The sequence below is a fragment of the Xenopus tropicalis genome, chromosome 5, assembly GCF_000004195.4.
Source record: "Xenopus tropicalis strain Nigerian chromosome 5, UCB_Xtro_10.0, whole genome shotgun sequence".
Classification (NCBI taxonomy): domain Eukaryota; kingdom Metazoa; phylum Chordata; class Amphibia; order Anura; family Pipidae; genus Xenopus; species Xenopus tropicalis.
Window position 1 is genome coordinate 113000809 of NC_030681.2, and position 17082 is coordinate 113017890.

Here is a 17082-nt window from a genome sequence, read left to right on the forward strand (position 1 = left end):
AACTACACCTCCCGCTTCCAGATGTAAAAAGGCTATGTAAAAGAAAGACAGCAGGAGTTGCAGCAAACTATAACTAATAGCTTTTACTGTCCAAAGAAATAGGAATACAATGCAGGGCAATCAATACTCACATAGATGGAATGGTAAACAGATGGAATGGGAGGCAAATAACGGCACAAGATGCAGCAGAATCAGAATAGTGCACCACTGCAGAGAGTAGTTGATAAGCAATCTTTATCCTTTGGGTTGCCACCTTAATGGACCAAAGAGCAGACGTGGGTCAAAGAAAAGACTATGCCTGATACCCTTGTCAGTACTGCGGTCCTACAAGGAGAATACTTTCACTGTTTTCCTGGTTGGAGCCAGAAAACTGCTCTTGCTATCTAAAGCTGACTATCTCACTTTCCTAAAAGGTTAACAGGGTCCCTGCTCCCCAACTTCACTAGAGGTACTACTGGTCCTTCCAGGGCAGAACACTTCTAGGACCATGTTGATCCCAGGCTCAGTGGTACATTCACCTGGTTCATAAGATGCAGGCCAAAGAGACACATCCACCCCTGCTAAACACTTTATTACAGTCTGCAGGATGTGGTCATAAGCCTTATGGCCAATAATGAAAAATATGTAAATAGAAAAATAGATACATAGGCTGTAGGTAATAGCTACATTCCTAATATTACTGAAAGTGTCCTTTAAGGCACACAGAGCAGTTACAGGCAGACCTTACCATTATATGCCTTGATGCCAAGGTCCATCTATCATTGGTCCATATGCAACCAGTTGGGTGCTTTACATTCAATAATACTAGGAAAGGTGACAGGCAGAAAAGTGTGTATATTGTTTTCCACTGAATGGCAGAGGCTGATAAAACACCCTGTGTGCCACTGGCCTTAGGGGGTTTAAAATTCCAATTATAGGTATGGGACCTGTTATCCAGAATGCTCGGGACCTGTGGTTTTCTAGATAAAGGGTCTTTCTGTAGTTTGGATCTCCAGGCTTTAAGTTTACTAAAAAATCAATTGAACATTAAATAAACCCAATAGGATTGTTTTGTCTCCAATAAAGATTAATTATATCTTAGTTGGGATCAAGTACAAGGTACTGGTTTATTATTACAGAAAAAAAGGAAATCATTTCTAAAAATTAGAATCATTAATTTAAAATGGAGTCTATTGGAGATGGTCTTTCCGTAATTCAGAACTTTCTGGATAATGGGTTTCCGGATAATGGATCCGATACCTGTAAAAGGTTTCAGGACCCACTGTATAACTTGCTTACAAATCCCATGTCTGCACACACTTTGATAAGCTCACAAACTAAATACTATTAAAGCCAAATGCAAAAATTATGGATTTGTAGGTCAGTATATTTTATCTAAAAATGCAAGGTAATGCAAGCCAATGCTGTTTAAAAGTGATGTCTCATTTGAATCAACTTTATGTTTGATTTAGACAAAATCTTAACTTGTTGGTTGGTACCCAAATATAAGCTGCTGAAGTCCTTCTTTTCCATCACTATTTTACATGTAGCAGTGGGGAGATGTAGTGCGATAATACCATCCATACATACTCTTCCACATAGCGATGGCCCATCCTTTGAAAGAGATTCCAGTCCATACTCTAATCTAACTAGCTGGACAACGTCTACTGTAGCCAAAAAAGGGTTATACATACATAATTGTTTTAGACTATCAGTATAATTTCATACCAAACATAAATATTAAGGTATTTTTCTATACAGCTCTCTGCAAAACACAGTGTTAATTAGAGGTAAGAAGTTGTACATCCCTTTTGTAATGTACAGAAAACTGAAGAGTTAATGAACATTTAATATAAGTACAGGAATCCCATCATGACAAATAAAAACTGGGGACATGGTTATCTTAATTAGCCAATTTCAGTGTAATGTTAGTCTAAATGGATGGCTATACAACTTGACATATATTCAAGCTGCTTTCAACATCTTGTTCCAGATACATGACAATATGACACTTACTTTCACACCATTCAATTTATTTGTTCCAACCTAAATTGACAGAACTGTAGCCAGATTGTCCTAATAAAGTTGGCTGTGATGTGGGCAGGTCACAAAATATTGCTGGGCAAACACAGCATCATGTCACACAGGTGGCCAAATCAGGGAAAAACACGCTTCTTTGTCATATGTGGATCTGTTTGCCCAGTGAAGATGGGGGGGGTACACAGATGCAGTCATATGGCACTACACATACAGTAAAAAGGCAGAAATGTAGTAGTAGCACTTACCAGAGCTCAGGAGTTACCAGATTTTGGCGGCTCTCTCTTGGTCTCCCATCCCCTAGCAGCTTTTTCCAGACTAAAATCTCTCGAAGTCCTGTGGCAAATTGTAGGCGTGAATGCCCATTAAGTGTTTGGTGACGTCATTGATGAATTCGTGCATGTGCGTGACATCACTTCCGGAAGTGTGCATCACGTCCCTTCCGGCGGCGCCCCAGTCCCCCCTGAACGCCAGCAGTGATAGGTTGACAGCTCTGCATGTACATATACCAGTTTTGCGTTGGTTATTTTTTTCACAAACCTAAATTGTGATAAATCTGTCCCTAATTGATTTTACCCTCTTAAATTACCGATTTTGCTTTCACAGTAGATCATTGTGAAAAATGAGGGAGCAGCTAAAGTACAACTAAAGTATGGGATCTATGTTTTCCAGATAAAGGGTTTTTTCTGTAATCTGAAGCACTATTCCTTAAAGAGAAGGAAAAGTAAAAACTAAGTAAGCTTTACCAAAAAGGTCTATGTAAATACAGCCATAAGCACTTACAGCAATCAAAAGAAACACAGGATTTCTTGTCTTTTTTCGTAAACATGATGTTCCAGTGTCTGACTTCCTGTCTCAGAAATATCCTTAATTCCTGTGGCCAGAGTCTGTGCAGTTCTCTCCCCTCTCCTGCTCCCCCCTCCCTTAGGAATGTGTGATCTCAGCTATACTGGCTAGACTGCAGGAAGGAAGCTACTTAAAATGGCAGCTGCTATCCTAGTACTAAATTAAAGGGTATCTCACTATGTTATAAATTTTTCAATGATGCAACAAATAACGAAAAGCCTGCTTACTTTCTCAAATGGGAAAAAGACTTAGCAAAGGAGTTTAAATGGGACCAATGGGAACAAGCTCTGAAATGGCCCAAAAAGGCCTCCAAATGTATAAACCATACTGAATTAAGTAGAAAAATATTACTAAGATGGCACTTAACACCTGCCAAATTTTCTAAAATGTCGACAACTTACTCAGATCTGTGCTGGAGAGGTTGTGGACAAAAAGCAGATACGTATCACATGTGGTGGGAATGCCCAACCCTAAAAGGGTTCTGGGAAGAGGTATCTAACCTAATCCAAAGAACAGTCTCATACAACATAAGCCTATCACCTGAGTTAGCTCTATTAAACATAAGCTTAGATGCCCTACCTCATGAAAGTAAAGCAGTCATCTCACACATTCTAACAGCAGCTAGATACAAGAGGTAATTGAGAGAGTTAAATCACAAGCAACGATGGAAGGCTTATACCAAAAATATATGGGCGACCCCGCACAATTCCATAAAAACTGGCAAACATGGCTAAACAAGCATGGAAGTACATTCTCTAAAATATGAATATGCATATAATAACCTGTCAACAAGTACAAAAGTGATCAATTATCACAAACACTGAGTAAAATGTAACCCTACTACTGGTCTCTCTTATTGTGCTACTGATATGTATACCTGTATTATTGTACATAGTTAGTATTTTGAAATTATATAAAGCAGACTTACAATTACCGCAACATGTGATATTGTTACGAGAAAATCCTGCTATGCTGTATGACAAAATAATTTTTCTTTATTTCATGTTAAAATTAATAAAAACATATATACAAAAAAAAAAAAATGGCAGCTGCTATCTTAAGCAAAAAGAGAAATCTTCTAAAGCTGTTTACTCAGCTATGGTAATGGTTTCTGCAGAATAAATCTATTGTTCTAGCTGGCACTAATGTGGCAAATCTATTCTCAGTAAAAATCCAAAATCAATTTCCTTCTCCTTTAAGGCTATTACAAATATAAGAGGAAACCAGTAAAAAAACTAGATATCTTAAATTGGAATATGTCATTGCTGTATTTTGGTGATTGTTGGATACCTTTCTGTTCATACCTGTAGCATTAAAAATATAAGACACTATGCAGATATGTACGAGTGATGAGACAAAGAGCCTATGCATCAGCAGACAAAAAAAATATTGCTCTCTGACAATGATATGTTACTGTATCTAGCAACTGCAGGACTAGGGCCCTAGGGCACTCCTGGACGTAGAAATAGAGTTTTTGAGATACTGAGGTTTTAAAGATCAATCAAGTAATATTTCCCATAGACCCTCTTCTGTGTGGGAAATCAGGGCTTATATTTAGTGAAGAGCAAATTGAGACATTGAGAAATTGGACAGATTCACTCATCATTCTCTCATTATACTGCAACATCAGGTTGTACAATTCTGTAAATACTTAGGGGCACATTTATGAACACTCGAGCCTTCAGGCTTGAGCATTTATATCCCAAAACCAAGCGGGGGTTTCAACATCCGAATAGCCCGATTAATGGAAGCCATCAATACAAGGGATTACAGGTGTAAACAATACAGGGTTTTACAGCCTGAATCTGAGGTGTGAACAATGCCAGGGCCAGTTAATCTCAGTACTGATACCATTTAAAGCTTACACAAAGGTAAGCAGTCACAGCAGCCAGACAGGTAAGGGGCCACACAGAGGGGAGCCACAGGCCGCTGCCATTTGGACAGCACTGCCGTAAGGCATATTGTAAATGGTGCAGATTGAAATGCTTAGAGAAGGCGTTCATCTTCCTCTGAAATGGTATTCTGATATTTACAGTTGAGGCATGCTTTTCAAGTTTAATTTCCAAACAGAACTATAGACATAACTGAAACACCTCTGGAAGCATACCTTTGAAGACAAGATCTCTAAAAACTGCTGTCTATACTATGTAAAACAGGTCTCTGTCCCCTTTTGAAAGGAAAACAACTGGTGCAGAGGAGAATTGGAGAGATGGTTTTGTTAGTCCCAGAACTGAACTTCAGGTAAGGGACAGATATATTCAATGTGAAAATACATTGGATTGATACTGAAAGCGCAGGTGTGACATTTTTCAGAAAACTCCAGCTGCCAAGCATTCACAGCACTAAATTCTTACTAGAACTGATTAACTCCTAGCTATTTTAGTTATCTATCAGTTGTATTTACAGGAAAGTGAATGGAATTATCTATTGCTTTCTATAGTATTCGACATCCTGAAGCAATTGTTATATAGTCTGTTTTGGAACAGGAAATTCTGAAAGCTTTGATAATGATACAGTCATACTGCTAACTGGATCGATTCCTAAAAATGTCTGCCTATATCAAGCACCTAGGATTCTTGGAGGTAACATGTTGTAAATGACATTGTACTGTTGACTTTACCACTTCTTAAGTACTAGTGTGAAAATATTTAACTGGGCACTTTCCAAACACAAAAACAGGTATGGAAAACCTAGGAAGGGGGTGGAGTATGTGGAAGGGAGTTTACTTAGAATTCATATCAGCATGGAACATTAAGGCCAGATAAACTAAATGATCCGACTTATAGGACTTTGGTGCAGTTATAAACTTATAAAATAAATATATGGTCCAGAAAGAAATAGACCTCAGCACACCCTGGCCTCTTAGAACGATCCTTTGGTGTCTAATAACAAAGGGTAGTTAAGCTCCTTCCAGATCACACTAAAACACAAAAATATTGGCACACAAAGTAGTGGAGTGGTGTGACTCGAGCTGTGGCAGTGATTTACACTATGCCTTTCTTCATCACATGCCTTAAGGCCCAAATAGGGTAGGAGATAATCTGGGACAGTAAGTACATGCTGGTTGATCCGGTACACAGAACTTGACATAAGGGTGCACTTGGGCTGGTCTGATGGTGGTTGCTCAGCATGGAACTGCTCTGGCCTGCCGAACTGTTAAACGTGACACAATGTGCCCTTTTCCTTCCAATCAAATGAGAGGCAACCTGCCAAGTGTCCTTTTTATATTATTCAGTCTTTTATAGTGTAAGGCGCTAACCTGCTGAGGAAACTTAATTTATTTCTGCTTCTATTTACAGCAACATGAGTTTAAATAGAAGGTCATGCTCATCTCACACAGGGTAAGTTTACTCTGCTGCCATTACTCCTATGTATATATGCTTTTGGAAGCTTGTTTTATATTTACAGAGAGAGCAGCAACAGCCACTACAGAGGAGGGGCACAGAAGAAAATCTGAAAGAAGGGAATATGAAGTATGTGATGGCTATGCTTAAAAAAAACAAGAAATGATGCCAATGCTGTTTAAATAAGGCTGCCGGCCCTAGCCTATCAGATCAAATCATTCATCTCATGAGCTTGATGCAAGCTTCTTTTGTTGAATCTATGGTGTTAAAGGAACAGTAACACCAAAAAATGAAAGTGTATAAAAATAACTAAAATATAATGTGCTGCTGCCCTGCACTGGTAAAAGTTGTGTGTTTACTTCAGAAAGTTTACTATAATTTATATAGATAAGCTGCTATGTAGCCATGGGGGCAGCCATTCAAAGGAGAAAAGGCACAGGCACATAGCAGATAACAGATAAAACACTATTGTATTCTACAGAGCTTATCTGTTATCTGCAATGTAACCTGTGCCTTTTCTCCTTTTTTCCAGCTTGAATGGCTGCCCCCGGGGCTACACAGCAGCTTATTATATAAATTATAGTAGTGTTACTGTAGCAAACACACCAGTTTTACCAGCGCAGGGCAACAGTGCATTATATTTTTATTACTTTAAAGCTCTTTCATTTTTTGGTGTTACTGTTCCTTTAATACAGGGATCCCCAACCTTTTTTACCCGTGAGCCACATTTAAGTGTGGGGAGCAACACGAGCATGAAACATGTACCTGGGGGTGCCAAATAAGGACTGTTATTGGCTATTTGGCAGCCCCTATATGGACTGCCAGCCTATAGGAGACTCTGTTTGGCAGTACACCTGGTTTTTATGCCTCCAAAACTTGCCACCAAGCCAAGATTTCAAAAATAAGCACTTTATTTGAGGCCACTGGGAGCAACATCCAAAGGGTTGGGGAGCAACATGTTGCTCACGAGCCACTGGTTGGGGACCACTGCTTTAATATCTAAAGCCACAGAAAATGCTTTGAAGTGTGCTGTGCCTGCTGAGGTACAGTATGCTGGCAGAAATTATACTAGAACATTTAAGGGCTTATTTATCATTTTTCAAATTTGTGATTTTGAGTTTGTTTTTCTAAATAAAATAAACCCGCATATCAAATGCTAACTTTCTTATTAATAAGGAAAACTCATTCAATACCTTGAATTTTTTGAGTTTATAAACAAAATATGGCTTAACTCTGCTTTTACTCAAGCTTTTAGATGGCAAATTTTTCCATTAACATTTTTGTTTTTTTTGCACTTAATAAATACCAGACATCTATTCAGATTCTGATTAGTTAGGCAGAAGGATGAGTGAAGAGTATATTAACATAGGCAGTAACAGGAATTCAATTTTTGATCAAGGGAAAAAGGCACCTTTAATTCTGGCATTAAGAAGGGCCTTAAACTTGGATATAGAAGTATCTGGACAAATGAACAAAATAAAAAAAAAACAACATCACATTTTTCTATACATACTGGGACATAGTAGATACAGAAAGTTATAGTCTCGTGTCCTTTAAAATAAATAGCCTAACTACAAATGTTGTACAGTCTCCATTTCTGTTTTCACATTTTCCAAGCACTTTACAGAAGATCGGTATGTTATTGTTGAGCACAGGTGAAGGTTGAAAGATGATTCAACACCAACAGTTTAAAAAAAATTCAGTCCAGGGCTTAGAGGTTGTCTCTTAGAAGTCCATTAGAAGAGACAACATTATCTCTGCAGTAGTAGTCTACTTACTACCTCTTCTGTAACAATGGACCCGTCCCTATAGCAAGCATACTATTTTTAAATTTAAGCCTGGACATATCAATATAAATAGAAAAGATAACAGCTTTACACATGAAAATTAAGTTTCAGGAGGATGTAATTTTTTCATTTCAATTCAAATGGAACATACCTACAGCAAGTTATAATCTAGGAAGTTAATCCTCAAGCACCCAGTGTTTTACCATCATCCTTCTCAAAGAAGAATAAGTCAAAGCATCTAATAAGTCCAAGCATCTGTTAATCTTTAAAGAACACTTGCCTATATACCTGTTTCCAGTATTTTTCTTAGGCCAATGACAGACATGCCTGAAAAAGAACAACTTTGTGTTTTCAGGCAGCAATACATCTTGTGTTGTTGTTGGCAGGTTGATGATGTGCCTGTTATTTCGGCTTTCTGGCAGAAGTAGCCAGGTGTGTATTACTCACGATAATATCGTATTGGCGATCCGAAAGTCAGAAAATTTTCGTACTGACCATTGTAAACAGCGGCAGAGACTTTCCGAATTGTTCGCGCGGCCGCACGAAAGTCTCGCGAGCGTGAAAAAAATGGCGAGAATACACTCGGAGCGTTCGTATGAATGCTCCGAACGTTCAGGTCTTAGTGAATCTCCCCCTATGTTTCGATAAATGTGCTTCATCCAGTGAAGATCTATATTCATCATACTGAGTAGATCCCATATTACTTCCTCCAGCATAGATTAGAATAATGTCTATAATTCTATAATTAATGTCTATAATTCTATATAAATTATAGTCTACCAACTCCAGGACAACACATTCCCAAATTACCAAACCAAAGTGTAAGATACCATGGAATTCTAAGTGCATTCTTTGATGCAGTTCTCCGTTTGGCCCAGTAAATAAAGGAGTGGCCAATTAGCCATGCAGCGACTCAGAAGTCTGTCAATAAATGGATACAAAAGTATATAGAATTATTTTTTTTTATTCATATTCATTACTTTTTGCATTTATATAAAAAATTTTTACTGAGAACACTATATATAGAGATGAACGTTTGCTATTTTCTGGCTTCCTTAATTCCTAATGCATTCAGACACAGAATAACTGTATATAATGAAACAAAAATGGCCATCCTTAAATCCAGGAGACAACCTTATTTTTATTCATAGGTCTTTGGGTCCCTATGTGCAGTGGTAATATACAAATTGGGACCCCACTTGCATAGTTATTGCATGTAAAACATGGGTGGTGGTTAGCTACTTCTTTTCTAAAAACATTCTTCTCCTGTTTATGAATCAAATTTTGCTATTACATGCGGTATGACCAAATGCACTGAAGCATACCGTGGTGTTTTCAAGAGCTGAGCTTTCATCTGCTATCTGTTTACCCATAATCACAGACCTAGTTATATGGGCGTTAAGATTTTATTTACTTCTGCTACTAGTGACATTGAAGGCACTTCTGTCAACATGACCATGCTGAACAGAACACACTCACAGTTAATTACTCTTTTGAGACCTGGAGTCTAGGAGTTACAAGTCAGAGTGACCATACTTCCATATTGTGAATAGTGATGATCCAATAGTCGGCAGCACAGGGGACCAAGTAACTTAACTTTTGCCAAATGTCAATTTATGTAAACCACACTTGACACTTTTAGCTGTTTTTAAATAACATTCCAAAGTTTATTATTATTTATACACAATTATACAATAGCCTTATGCATTTTGTGCCTCACAGGGCACTTAATCATAGACTGAATTCAAACAGAAAAGCACACACTATTTAAAAGGGTAACAGCCAATCACCTTTTAAAATATAGTGTGCGTTTGAATCCAGCCTATGATTAAGGGCACGAAATACGTATGGCTAGTCGTGTATAATTGTGTATAATAATAATAAACTTTGGAATGTTGTTAATATAAACCAAGAACTGTCTACTTCGTTTTGGTGTTGGTCTGGATGTGCAGCCGCTCTCGCTCTGTGAAATTTTGCCCTAAGTTGGCTCCCTGTGCTGAAGGTTCAGGGCTGGAGCACCTGGACCCACCATATCAAGGAGTAGGCTTCTAACATCTGTCTACACATGACAATTTCCTTTGAAATTGTACAAGATCTAAGTGCACTGTGCCTTAAGGTGGCCATACACGCACCGATAATATCGTACAAAACCTTGTTTCGTACGATATTCAGTGCGTGTATGGTATGTTGGCAAGTCGACCGATATCGCAGGAAGCTGCTGATATAGGCCGACTCGCCGATCGGACCAGTTTGAAAATTTTGATCGGGCGCCATAGAAGGCGCCTGACCAAAATCTCCCTTCAGCGCTGAATCGGCAGAAGGAGGTAGAAATCCTATTGTTTCTACCTCCTTACCTGCTGATTCAGCCCTGAATGGTGTGTGGCACATCTGACGATGTTTCGTGCGACCGATGGTCGCACGAAACATCGTCAGATCGCCACGTGTATGGCCAGCTTTAGTCTGAGCTTTCAGAAGGAGCCAGCGCTACACATTAGAACTGCTTTCAGGTAACCTATTGTTTCTCATACTCCCATGTAACTGGAGGAGTCCCAAGCCAGACTAGGATTTCTTGCTGTTGAGTGCTATTCTGATATCTACTGGGAGCTGCTATCTTGCTCCCTTCCCATTGTTCTGGCTGAAGTTCATCAGAGCACAGGTCACATGGCTGTGGCACCCTGAGAAAAGTAAAATATGGCTAATTCCATGTGAAATTTCAAAACTAAATATAAAAAAAGTGTTTTCTGAAGATGAGTTTTGAAAAATAAATGTTTTCCCATGACACTATTCCTTTAAAAGTTATATAAGAAAAAAATATATTCTTTTAACAAATCTTTGGTAAATAGAGAGAATATCATCCAAGAACGTATAGCTTTAATTCCTAAAGCCTATTCCATAAGTGTTGGTTGCATATAAACCAGATGTACTGTGAGACGTTCCTGCATGCTTCCAGCTCACAGAGAGATACTTAATAACTAAATAACCAACCACAGCCCTAATTAGGGCTTATTGTCATTATTTCAATGCACGTGTTGCTCCCCAACTCTTTTTAAATATAAATGTGTCTCACAGGTCAGATAGTTTGGGGACCCCTACCCTAGAGCTTTACTTAAAAAAAGTGGAGCAGAATCACAGGTGTAACAGCCCCACTGCACGAACATACAACAGGCACATTCTCCCTCAGCAGCTCCAACAGCAATACATATTAGCAGCCCTTACTAACCCAATTTCGAGTTGACCACAAACTATTTCCATTTCTTAAATGCATTAAGCCGCCATCGCTAGGTTAGATAATAGGAAGGAAAATTCTATAACGACTCCCCCTAATCTTACAGCGCGCCATTACAGAAACACCTGCGCTTATCACACACTCACTGCTATAAACATGTGTTGCCTTCCACCCAATCGCCTCTGAAGGGGTGTGGCTAAAGTGGGGGCGGTGGAAGAAAAGATTGGCCGGCCCTTTCCTTGTTTTTTTTTCTGTGCTGCGTGTTGTTACCTAGCAACGAACTAGCCAAACTTGCACTGAGGAGCGCAGTGGAACCTCGCTCTTTTCTACAAATAGGCTTGCATAGGGAACGGGCAGAGAGCGGCCCCGCTGCTTTTTGGTGAGTTGCAGATTATCGCACATTATAGCCGGTTCTGTGGGTAATGTAAGGCAAATCTTCTCTTTTATACTGAGATGAGTTGTGAAAAAGAGATGCGCTAAAACAAGTGCGCCGCCTCATTAGCAGCCAAAGCCTTCCCCTTTAACTGGGCGTGCTGACCTGCTCTGGGCTAGCATCACTGAATATCTTCCCGTGCAGCTGGGAAACTGAGTATCATTTCTAAACACTAAGCAACCAATCAGTGGCTTTTTTTCAGTCTGCATCTTAAACAATAAAAGCAAAAACGTGATTGGTTACCATAGGTTACTGCTTAGGTGGAAATTTGCCTGGTGTTTAAAAACGAGCCCTGCTATTGTGAGTGATCACTCAGTACTAATCCCAACAGAACTCCTATCCTTAACTAAACTTACAGCTATCCCTAAGGGCTTGATAGGACTTAGCATTGGGTTAGACCACAGTTGCTGCTACCTATTGCTTTATTTAGTTAGTATTTCATATATAAGAGTTAAAATGGCAAATAAACCAATGGCTTTCAGAATGATACCTGCAATGTGTGATCACGGCTTCGCCTGCCAGCGTGGACACCAACTACATCATTAGATCCAGGGCACTATGTTTTTGCATTTACCTGCAAACCTCTATCTGTTGCAATCGGGTCCGGTTTGGCACTTTTCCTGGGCTCCATGCCAGTCTTTTAAATTGTCCGGTGTTTTACCCAGTTCAGCAAAGTTCTTATTACAGTATTGTTTCTTCCCTATTTTATGTCAGGACAGCTGGCAACCCTTTGAAAACTGTTCCGCTGCAGTTGTTTAGAATAAGATATTGTTTACTCGCTGAAAATGGGCAAATAATGAGATATTAAAAGTGCTTGTTCTATGATTTGTTTTTCAACTTTCTAGTACGTTGTACAATGGAAATGATATCAGCCTTGGATGCAGTCACGCTGACTCCACAAAAAGCAGCTATGTTAAAATAAGTTGCTTATAATTCTCCTAAGCCTTAAACTAGCCATACATTAATATCAGCTTAAGGTTGCCAGATGAGAGGATCTTTGCTTGATTTTGCAACCCATGTGTAAGGCTAATGCCACACGGGGTGTAGGGCGTAATGCAAAGTCTCACGTTTTCATGCGTATATCGGCTACATGTGCCTGCACCCGAGCGTATCTCATTCATTCGGGTGCAGGCATATGTAGGAGGCGTAGGGCAGAATTTTCAGCAAGCACTTTTACGCTTGCCGAAAATATCCTCCCTACGCCTCGTGTGGCATTAGCCTTAAGGTGGCCATACACCGACTGATTTCAGCTGCTGATTCTGGTCCTTCAGACTGATTCGGCAGCTTATCCACCTGTGTATGGACACCCCCGACGGGCCTCCCCGACGATATCTGGCTTAAAATTGTCCATGTCACGGTCGCACAGGCTTGATTTTCCGTTGGCGCCTATGATCGATCATTTGGCTGGGCATATTGGCAGGAGATCCACTGGTTTGGCAACCTCGCCAAACGAGCATATCTTCCCATGTATGGCTTCCTTTAGGCATAAATAGGGCTGATTTGATTATTTGGCCAATGGACCAGTATTAGTATCCTAATAGGGGCCCTATGCAGACTTGTCAGACCAGGACCTAATTAAAGGGTTGGTTCATCTTTACATTAACTTTTAGTATGTTACTATGTACTTACTATATACTAAGTATGTTATAATGCCCTATCCCTAGCTACTTTGCAATTGGTTTTCAATATTTTTTATAGTTTTTAAATTATTTGCCTTTTTCTTCTGCCACTTTCCAGGTTTCAAATGGGGGTCACAGACCCCGGCAGCCAAAAACTATTGTGCCTTAAGGCTACATTTTTATTATTATTGTTAATTTGTATTACTTATCTTTCTGTGCAGGCCCTCAATATTCATGTTCCCAACTCTTGTTTAAACCACTGCCTGGGTACTAGAGTAAAAAAAGATCATAGCAACCAGATAGCTGTTAAAATACTAAGTGGAGAGCTGCTGAAAAAAAATTAAGCTAATTGTTTTAGAATATCTATATATTGTCTTATATGTGTTATATGTCTATAACATATTAAACCGTAATTTGAAGGTGAACTACCCCTTTAACAATGTGGCCTGGCCCTGATGGGATTTTAAAATCTATGCTATAGATATCTAGCCTATTTTCATGCAGATATCGATGTGACAGGCTGTTGTGAGGCCCCCATAAATGGGCTTATATCAGCCCATGTATGACCTTTAATCTAAGGGGCAGATTTATCAAAATTTGATTTTAGAGCTTAATAAATAAAAACTCCATGTTCTATTCATTCCTATAGGATTTTCAGAAGTGTATTTATCAATTGGTGACTTTCATCCACCGATAAATATGCTTCTAAAAATCCCATAGGACTGATTAGAATATATTACGCTCTAAACTCACATTTTGATAAACCTGCCCTTAAATGTCATTTTCACAAGGACCCAAACCTTAGGACCCAAACCTTAGGACCCCAACACAGACAGAGATAAGTGGGCAGTTTTTATCCCCCGTGCTCCTTCCTACCTGTCCAGGGTAAAAAAAAATAAGAGCGCTTGGATTTACTGGTGTGTACCTAACAATTGGCACCCCCAAATAAATCAGGGCTTGCTTTTCCTTAAGGAGAAGGGCTGACAGTTGGATGGATTGCCTTTTCTTCATTCACTTCATCTTGTTGATGCCGAGATAAGCAAAATGAATTCAGGCTTTGGTTTAGTTCACATATTTTAAATGATCCAAGAAAATTAGTCTGTATTGCTCTAAATTATTTACCAGGTGTTTATGTGAATGATGGGATGGATTTATCACTCATTTTTATTGTCAACCAATGATATAGTAGAAAAAGATAATTTTTTTCTAGATAACCTATCCATAACAGCAGTGCATTGTTCAGAATATAGTGCTGAAGCATACCTTTTTAACTGCCCCTGTTAGACTATACAGTGCAGATTCATGGACCCAAAAGGAGCAGGACTTACTGGAAAGTAATATCAAGTTGTTATAAAGACCAGTAGAACTAATGTTTGGCATCCTATCCCAGTTGGTTCATTCTAACCAGAATGACTGCATTGGAAATAAACTTGAGAGCACAACTGATTCACTAGAAAATGGCATTCTGATGCTAGAATATAAAATATGCTGCATTCTATGGCAGCTGTATGCCCATATGCTCAGTGGTTTGTGAAGGGAGTAATTATTTATAAAACATTTGCTATCCAATGTAACTTTCTAGTTCCCAGGGAGCATTTGTCTTATTTATGTCATCATAATGCACCTTGTGTTCTGTAATGCAGCTTTTGCCCTGCTTGTGCATCTAATTTTCAATATTTGCAAATATAATGTAACTGAATACATGACATCAGCTTCTTTCCTTCCAGTTCTCCAAATGAAAACAGTGTTATTAGATTACACTATGTCAGAGGTTTTACGTGCCCAGATAAGGGAGGCAAGAAAACTCAGAAGTCATATCAGAGAATATTATTTTGCTGAAAGGAAAGTAGGTGCTTTAAATGGGAAGCTATATTTATAACAGAAAAAATTATAGCTGGTTGGAAGTGCACTCTATGGATTTGGCAGTTACCAGGCTACAGCCAGAAAGCAATCACAGCCTTCCCATTTCTGTTATAGTTCCTTCCTGTTAATACAGTCGGCATTAAGTATCATTTTTCTGATTTTAAAAATACAGGTGAACAATCAACTTTATGCTCATCTCATTGGTCAGAATACACAAGTGTTCATGCAGTGCATCTTGCACACCAATTAACAATGATCTGTCTGTTTATATAGGTGTGTGTCTAGGATGCTGAACATTTCCTCTGTAGAACAAAAATCTGCTCGTGGCTTTATGTTTTGAGGCTAATGAAAACTGCAGAAATGTACTATGAATATAATTAATCCTTATTGGAGAGAAAACAATTCTATTGGTTTTAATTTAATGTTTTAACAGGTGGTTCACCTTTAAGTTAAGTCCTAGTATGTTACAAAATGTCCTATTACTAGCAACTTTGCAATTGTTTTTCCTTGTTCATTTTTTATAGTTTTATTGTAATTATTTGGCTTCCTTTTCTACATCTTTCCATCTTTTAAATAGGGGTCACTGACCCCATCAGCCAAAATTCCATTGATCTGTTACTTATTCATTATCATTCTATTCAGTCCCTCTCCTATTCATATTTCAGTTTCTCATTCAAACCTCTGCCTGGTTGCCAAAGTAAGCAAGACCCTAGCAACCAGATGAAATTATGAACTGGATAGCCGCTGAACAAAAAGTGAAATAACTGAAAAACCATGCAAATAAAAAATGAAAACAAATTGTTGATTGTCTCAGAATAGCAATGTCTGTGTCATAGTTAAAGTTAATTGAAAGGTGCACTACCTCTTTAAATGTTTTTTTTTTTTTAGTAAACATAAGGTATGGAGATCCAGATTACAGAAGGACCCCTTATTTGGAAAACCCCAGGCCCTGAGCATTCTGCATAACAGGTCCTAAACCTGTACACTGCATTTGGCTTAGGGCATCAGATTTAAAATAAGGGTGCTAGCTGGTTTTTCATTTCTTACTAGTGCATTGGGTGAAAATTATAATTGCTGCCAGTGTTAATCATAAGTAGAAAGAAAAAGAAAAAGTAATTAAACCCACTTGGAATGATGTCTTTGTACATTTTACAGGAATGTATTCCCTGGGACTGCAGTGCAGGGTGATAAGTCAGTGAATTCTTAATTTTATTGACTTGGAATTGATTCCTGGTGATGATTGCAGTGTGAGGATATTAGTTGTTCTTTTAAACATTTTCTTTTACCTTGTCTGTAGACAACAGGCTTAGACTGCATGTTCTGTGGTGTAGGTAATAATTGTACCAGAATACAATATGTGAAGCATTTTGTATCATGAGTAGTGCTAGATAAGGTTAAGGATAATACCACTTATTGAAAGCTGGTACTTGCAGACACCTTTAACATGACATTTACATACAACATGCAGTTATCTAGGAACATACTGCAGTGTTCCATGAGGGTGAAAGCATGATACAGCCAGAAGCATGCGATAGATGCATGTTTGCTGAGATACATGCTGTTTACACTGAAGGCAGCAATTTCAGAGCAGTATTTGTGAGAATGTGACTTACTGATATCAATTGCAAAGGAAACACTTCAGAAAGACTATAGGTAGACAAGCTAGTAGCCACTGTGAGCCAACCCTGCCTGTGCCCAGCAGCCAACCGTAGCAATAATGTAGCTAACTCAAACTGATACATTGATACGTGCTAGGAAATGTAGCCAGTTTTAAAATCTTGTAAACAGGAGAGTTGTAAATAAATTATTAAATAACTTGTACAAGTTCTTCAAATGCTTCCATCTAGTTCAATAATGCATAGTTTCTCTAGTTTACTAACTTTCAGGAGATCAAGTCCTTCATGAGATGTCAACTCCTCCTACTAACTTGGCCTTTATCCAGGACCAA

General features: G+C 38.7%; 1 protein-coding gene across 1 annotated transcript in view; it reads left to right on the forward strand.

Annotated features, from left to right (window-relative positions):
- The first annotated feature begins 11417 nt into the window (after positions 1 to 11417).
- The window catches only part of zbbx (zinc finger, B-box domain containing), a 65448-nt gene continuing 59783 nt past the window's right edge, over positions 11418 to 17082 (forward strand). The window contains exon 1 of the mRNA XM_002931565.5: positions 11418 to 11598. The gene's annotated coding sequence lies outside the window, so the exon portion shown is untranslated. The remainder of the gene's footprint in view (positions 11599 to 17082) is intronic.